Source organism: Propithecus coquereli, unplaced genomic scaffold, assembly GCF_000956105.1.
Source record: "Propithecus coquereli isolate 6110/MARCELLA unplaced genomic scaffold, Pcoq_1.0 Scaffold336, whole genome shotgun sequence".
Classification (NCBI taxonomy): Eukaryota; Metazoa; Chordata; class Mammalia; order Primates; family Indriidae; genus Propithecus; species Propithecus coquereli.
The window spans coordinates 2,037,611-2,045,460 of record NW_012149019.1 but is presented as its reverse complement, the minus strand read 5'-3'; positions in this window follow the sequence as shown (position 1 = coordinate 2,045,460).

Here is a 7,850-nt window from a genome sequence, read left to right as displayed (position 1 = left end):
TAGTGAGCATTTGGATTGATTCCACATCTTTGAAATTGTGCTGCAATAAACATTTTGAGTGCAGGTGACTTTTTGATAAAATTACTTCTTTTCTTTTGGGTAAATACCTAGTAGTAGGATTGCTGATCAAATGGTAGGTAGACTTTTCATTCTTTGAGGAATCTCCATGCTGTTTTCCATAGAGGTTGTACTAATTTGTAGTCCCACCAACAGTATATAAGCATTTCTTTCTTTTTGCATCCATGCAAGCATCTATTGTTTTCGGACTTTTTAATAAAAGCCATTCTAACTGGGGTAAGGTGAAAAATCATTGTGGTTTTGATTTGCATTTCCCAGATGATTAGTGACATAGAGCATTTTTTCATATGTTTCTTGGACATTTGTCTCTCTTCTTTTGAGAAGCTCTGTTCCTGTCTTTTGCCCACATTTTAATGGGGTCTTTTGATTTTTTTCTTGCTGATTTGCTTGAATTCTTTGTAGATTCTGGTTATTAGTCCTTTATTGTATAAATATCTTGCAAATATTTTCTCCCATTCTGTAGGTTGTCTGTTTGCTCTGTTGATTATTTCATTGGCTGTGCAGAGCTTTTTAGTTTAATCAAGACCCATTTATTTATTTTTGTTATTGCTATGATTGCCACTGGGATCTTCTTCATAAATTCTTTGCCTAGGCTGATATCTAGAAGAGTTTTTCCAACATTTTCTTCTAGAATTCTTAAGATTTCATGCCTGACATTTAAGTCCTTTATCCATCTTGAACTAATTTTTGTTACTGGTGAGAGATATGGATCTTGTTTTAACCTTCTGCATATAGCTATCCAATTTTCCCAGCAACATTTATTAAATATGTCTTCTTTTCCCCAGTGTATATTGTTGTCTGCTTTGTTGAAGATCAGTTGGCAATATGTGGATGGTTTTATATATGGGTTCTCCATTCTGTTCCACTGGTGTATGTCTCTATTTTTGTGCCAGTACCATGCTGTTTTGGTTACTATAACCTTGTAATACAGTTTGAAGTCTGGTAATATGATGCCTTTTGATTTGTTCATTTTGCTTAAGATTGCTTTGGGTATTTGGGCCCTTTTCTGTTTCCACACAAAGCACAGAGTTCTTTTCTCTAGATCCATAAAATATGACATTGGCATTTTGACAGGGATTCATTGAATCTGTAAATCACTTTGGGTTACATGGATGTTTTAACAATGCTGATTCTACCAATCTATGAGCATATGTTTTTCCACTTGTTTGTATCATCTGTAATTTCTTTCCTCAGTGTTTCATAGTTCTCTTTGTAGAAATCTTTCCCCTACTTGGATAAGTATATTCCTAGGTATTTTATTTTCTTTGTATCAGTTGTGAATGGTATTGAGTCTTTGATTTGAGTCTTACCTTGACTGTTATTGGTGTATAGGAATGCTACTGATTTGTATACATTGATTTTGTAACCTGAGACGTTGCTGAATTTATTTATCAATTCCAGGAGTCTCTTGGCAGAATCTTTGGAGTTTTCTAGATATAAGACCATATCATTAGCAAAAAGCAATACTTTGGCCTGCTCTTTCCCAAGTGGGATACCCTTAATTTCTTTCTCTTGCTTGATTGCTCTGGCTAGTACTTCCAGAACTATGTTGAATATAAGTGGTGCCAGGGGGCATCCTTGCCTTGTTCCAGATCCTAGTGGGAATGCTTTCAACTTTTCCTCATTCAGTATCATGTTGGCTGTGGGTTTGTCATATATGGCTTTTATAATCTTGAAATATGTTCCTTCTATACCTTTTTTGTTGAGGGTTTTTATCATGACAGGGTGCTGAATTTTGTTGAATGTTTTTACTGCATCTATTGAGATAATTGTATGATCTTTGTTTTTGCTTCTGTTTATGTGGTGAATCACATTTATTGATTTACATATGTTGAATCATCCTTGCATCCCTGGGAGGAAGCCCACTTGGTCATGGTAGATTAGTCGTTTGACGTGTCATTGAATTCAAATTGCTAGAATTCTACTGAGTATTTTTGCATCTATCCTCATAAGGGATATTGGTCTGGAGTTTTCTTTTTTTGTTGTGTCCTTTCTTGGCTTTGGAATCAAGACGATACTGGCTTCATAGAATGAGTTGGGGAGGATTCCCTCCTTCTCGATGTTATGGAAGTGTGATCCCCAACCCCCAGTCTGTGAACTAGTACCACTCTGCAGCCTGTTAGGGACCAGACTGCAGAGCTCTTCTGCCACCCCCCACCATCCCCATGGAAAAATTGCCTTCCATGAAACTCAGGAATGGTGGGGGGCACATAGCAGGAGGTGAGCGGCAGGTGAGTGAGTAAAGCTTCATCTGTATTTATAGCTGCTCCCCATTGCTCACGTCACTGCCTGAGCTCCACCTCCTGCTCCTCCCTCCCCACCCACTCCTGACTGTGGAAAAATTGTCTTCTGTAAAACCGGTCCCTGATGCCAAAATTGTTGGGAACCAATTGTTGTGAAACAATTTCTGCAAAATGGGTACCAACTCCTCTTTCTGATCTGGTAAAATTCAGCCATCAATCCCTCTGGTCCAGGGCTTTATTTTGTTGGAAGATTTTTCATTTTTGCTCATTATTGGTCTTTTCAGGAATTCTATTTCTTCCTGATTGAGTCTTGGGAGGTTTTGTGATTCCAGGAATTTGTCCATTTCCTCTATGTTTTCGAGTTTATGTGCATAGAGATTTTCATAGTATTCACAGATGATATTTTGTATTTCTGTGGTATCAGTTGTAATACTTCTTTTTTCATTTCTGATTGAGCTTATTTGGGTCCTTTCTCTTCTATTCCTGGTTAATCTAGCAAGAGGTCTATCAACTTTGTTTATCTTTTCAAAGAACCAACTTTTCGTTTTGTTGATCTCCTGTATAATTTTCTTGTTTTTGATTTCATTTAGTTCTGCTCTGATATTATTTCTTTCCTTCTGCTGGCTTGGGGTTTGGTTTGCTCTTCCTTTTCTAGTTCCTTAAGACATGTCATTAAATTGTTAATTTGTGATCTTTCTGTCTTTTTGATGTAGGCATTTAAAGCTAAGAATTTTCCCCTTAGGACTGTTTTTTCTGAATCCCACAGATTTTGATAGATTTTTCCCCCTTTGTCATTAAGTTTGAGGAATCTTTTACTTTCCATCTTAATTTCATTATTGTCCAATAATCATAGAGCAGCAGGTTAATTTCCATGACTTTGTATAGAATCAAATATCCAAGTATTTCTCTTGGAATTGATTGCTAGTTTCATTCCACTGCGGTCTGAGAGGATACATGGTACGATTTTTATTTTTTTGAATTTGTTGAGCCATGTTTTGTGGCCTAAAATATTATTAATCTTGGAGAATGTTCCCTGTGCTGACGAGAAAAATGTATAATCAGTAGTTTTGGGGTAAAATTTTCTGTAGATGTCTGTTAAGCCCATTTGTTCTAGGGTCCCGTTTAAATCCAGTGTTTCTTTACTTGTTTTCTGCTTGGATGATCTGTCCAATTCCGTCAGAGGGGTGTTGAAGTCCCTGGAAATTACAATATTGCTATTTATTTCTTTGCATAGATCTAGTAGGGTTTGCTTTATGAATCTGGGCACACCTATGCTTGGTGCATAAATATTTAGGATTGTTATGCCTTCTTTCTGAACTGCTCCCTTGACCATCACATAACGACCATATTTGTCTTTCTTTACCATTGTTGATTTAAAGTCAACTTTATCTGATATGAGAATGGCTACACCTGCTTTCTGTTGGTTTCCATTTGCATGAAATATTTGTTTCCATCCCTTCACCTTGATTCTGTATGAATCCTTGCGGGTTAGATTGTTTCCTAGAGACAGAAGATACTTGGCTTGTATTTTTTTGTCCATTCTGCCTGCCTATGTCTCTTGAGTGGGGAATTCAAACCATTCATGTTGATTGATAGAATTGACATGTGGGATGCTGCTGTATTCATCCTGTTGGGTACTTCCATATTGCTTTGTTTTATCTCTTGTGCTATTGTTTTATATGAGCTCTGAGCTTTAGCTTTTGTGTGGTTTTACTCTGGTGGTTGACTATTGTGCTGATCCATGTATTAACATAAGACACTTCTGAGTATTTCCTGTGGGTCAGGTCTGGTCTTGACAAATTCCCTCAGTGATTGCTTGTCTGGAAAGGTCTGTATTTCTCCTTCATATATTAAACTTAGTTTTACAGGATGCAGAATTCTAGACTGGCAGTTGTTCTCTTTAAGAAGACCGAAGGTGGGACCCCAATCCCTTCTGGTTGTAAGATCTCAGTTGAGAAGACTGCAGTTAGCCCGATGGGTTTTCCTTTCTAAGTTACTTGATCTTTTCACCTTATGGCTTACAGGAGTTCCTCCTTCATGTTAACTTTGGCCAGTCTGATGATTATGTATCATGGTGATTGCTTCTTTGCAATGAATCTCCCAGGTGTTCATTGAGCTTCTTGTACCTGGATGTCTAAATCTCTAGCAAGACCAGGGAAGTTTTCCTCAATTATTCCCTTGAATAGGTTTTATAGCCCTTGTGTGTTTTCTTCTTCACTCACAAGGATATCTATGATTCTCATATTTGACTGTTTTACATAATTCCACATTTCTTATAGGCTTTGTTCATTTTTCTTAATTATCTGTTCTTTATTATTAACTGACGGAGTTAACTCAGAAGAGTTGTCTTCAAGCTCTGATATTTTTTCTTCTGCCTGCTCTGGTCTATTCTTAAAATTTTCCACGGCATTTTGTATTTCCTTAAATGAGTTTTTCATTTCCAGAAGTTCTATCTTTTTTTTATATGTCAATCCCTTACTGAATTTTTTATTCATTTCCTGAATTGTTTTTCTGGTTTCTTCGAGTTGGTTTTCCCCTTTCTCTTGGATTTCATTGAGCTTCCTAACAATCCATATTTGGAATTCTTTATCTGTCATTTCAATATTTTCATTTTGGTTGGTATGTATCCTTTGCTAGAGAGCTGGTGTTCCCTTCTGGGGATGTCCTTTCACTCTGATTTTTCATACTTCTGGAGTTCTTTTGCTGATTCCTGCTCATCTGGAACAGCTGTTGCTTCTTATTTTTGGATTTTCTGTTGTTTAGATAGGGTGTTTTCCCCTCCCCTCACTTGTACATGTGTGTTTGTATCATATGTTGGGTAAGAACTTTTGGCTTTGCTTGTGGGTGCTTTGATGGTGATATTTGTTCTGGATGGATGCCTTGCTTATGAATATCTTTAGTGTGGTGGTTTTCTCAGTTCCTAGTCATTTGTAGGCTATAGCAGTGATGAGCTATATGAGTGGACATATTCCTTGTTTCCCTTTGATGAGGGGGGATGAAGGTCTTTGAGATACTTTCTCTTTACCCAGCCCTGTAGTCTTCTTCACAATGTGAATTGTAATGGTATCCCCAGTTTAATCTCTGAGACAGTAGGTGGTGCTTGTGGGTGAGAATCAACCACATCCTGTATAATGAGTCAGTCAATGCTGTAAGGGATATGCAAATTGACCTCCGTGTCAGTAGGTGGCGCTTGTCAGAAGGAACAAGCTGCAATATTGTTTTTGGGTCCTGTTACCAGCTCTAGTCCCTCAGGAGAAATACTTGAATTCCCCAGATGGTGAGTGGGGCCCTGGATCTTCCTGGTGAGTCCTTATTCTCCACCACAACAGAGGCAGGTTGGGAAGTGAGGCTGGGCAGGGCTGGGTTTGGTGAGCTTGCCCTCAGGCTCCACAAAAGCTGGTAAGGTAGCTATTTTAGCTTGGGCCAAAGGTCTGCTCCTAGCTTATGGGTAAAGCCACAAAGGAGGGGCCAAAGTGGTCCCACCCAACCAGAAAGTCTGCTTGTGTATGGAGGTGGGGCCATCTGAGATTCACACTCTGGACATCTGAGCAGGTTTGGCACTTCTCTCCCTCCCACCCCTGGTGCTCCATGGTATCTCTGTAGCATCTGCCAGCAGGTAGGAGCTCAAGTTAGTTGAGCTCCCCCATGATTGTGCTTTGGACTGGGAGGTTCCCCATCCATGATTCCAGCCTTAGCTGAGAGTGAGACCTTCCTGTGGGGGTGGGGTGCCCTGTGAGTATGCTTCAGCTAGAGACCACACTGCACTCTCCTCTCAGATCTACCCATGCAGGCTTCCTTGCTCCCCAAGACTAGTTCATGAATCTCCCCTCCGTGCCCACAACCAACATCATCAAGATCTGTGGGTATGGGATCTGGCCTGTGGGTCTGTCCCCAGTTCCCCAAAAATCAATCCCTGACCATGGCAGGCAGAAGCGTGCTGGTTCCAAGTTGCCTATTGGGTGCTCAAGCAGGTTTGACGTCCCTCTGCTCCAGGGTATGTCCCGCTCTGATGGAGCCACCAGGCAAGCAGCACCAGGGAGGGCTGGTGAGCAGGGAGCTCCCAGTCCATGCACCCCTCAGTCCCCTGCATGATCTTAAGAGGAAAGGTTTGAGCCCCACTCTCTGTGGAAGCCTTGGTGTGGTGGCTCAATTGCTTTTCTTGGCAGCCATGGGTTGGGGACAGGAAGGGGAGGAAAAGAGTCTGGATGGAGGACAGCTAGCACTCTGGTTGTCTCTGTCCCTCTCTCCAGGAGACATCCCACCCAGAATGTCCAGGCTCTGGAGTCACACAGATTACCCAGGACCCCTGGACCCCTGTGGCTCCTGCAGTCTGGGCCAGAGTTGGGAAATGTCTGTGTGGGAACAACTAAGACTAAATCTGAGAAGCTGAAGTCCCCTTGGGAGGACAAAGGTGCACAGTGAGAAGAGAAGCAATATGGTGCCTGCCATCACTGCATGGGTCTGTGGTGACAGGAAGTGCCTGAAGGGGGCTGGGAGCCTGGTGCTTTGTCCATAAGCAGCTCCCAACTCACTGGTGGCAGCAGCTTTTGGGCTCATGAGGGTAGAAAGTCTCTCCAGCAGCCCAGGAATCTGCCAACTCTCAGAGACGTGAGGGAGGGAGAAACAAAGCGCTCCACCTACCCTTTCTGTTGGACTCCAAGCCTCTCAGGGATTGATCTCTGCCAATATTTTGCTCCTTCTCGTTCTGCTCCACAAGTTCTTCCCTTCTTTCTGCAGACGATGTTGTAGGTTCTGGCACCCTTCCCTCAGAATTACACCTGATCTATGTTTGTTTGTTTTTTGTATTTCATCTAAAACTTCTTCTTACTGGGACACTCTGGCAGCTGGTGTCTCTGGTCAGCCACCTTCATCACTCAACGCTGGGACGTTGCTCTCCTGTGTATAGTTTTCTCACCTGCAGGTTGCAGTGCGACAAGGGACGCGACAGAGCCACCTAGGGTTCTTAGGAGCAGGGGAGACACGATCGCACCTAGATGTTCCAAAATTTAGTTTTGTATTCCCCTTTGAGCCTAGAATTCTTTAATAGCCAATAGGTGCTTAATGAAATGATCCCTGACAGAAAGAAAATAAAAAGGTGATTTCTACAATTGTCCTGGCTTACCATTTTGAGAGAGTTTTACTGCTTTGAGCTTGTTGTTAAATCGTTGAAGGGCCTTTAAAAATTGTTAGTATATTTTTATTTTATCATATTATTATCATAAATGCCATAAATATTATTTTATTTTTTAATGCTACTTAAGATTTTTTGCATATGTCCTAAAACATGGTCCATTTTTAAGAAAGTTCCCTTTGTACGTGAAAGAAGGTGTATTCTCCATAGCCTGGTTTTAGAGTCTCATATATATCTATAAAACTTTACCTACTGAATTTGTTGCTTAGGTATTTTATGTCCTTATTAAATGCTTTATCTACTTGATCTGTCTTAGATTGAGAAGTTTTCTATTATGAATGTGTTTTAATCTATTTCTCCTTACATCTCCTCTAGTTTCTGCTTCATAAAAGTTATTA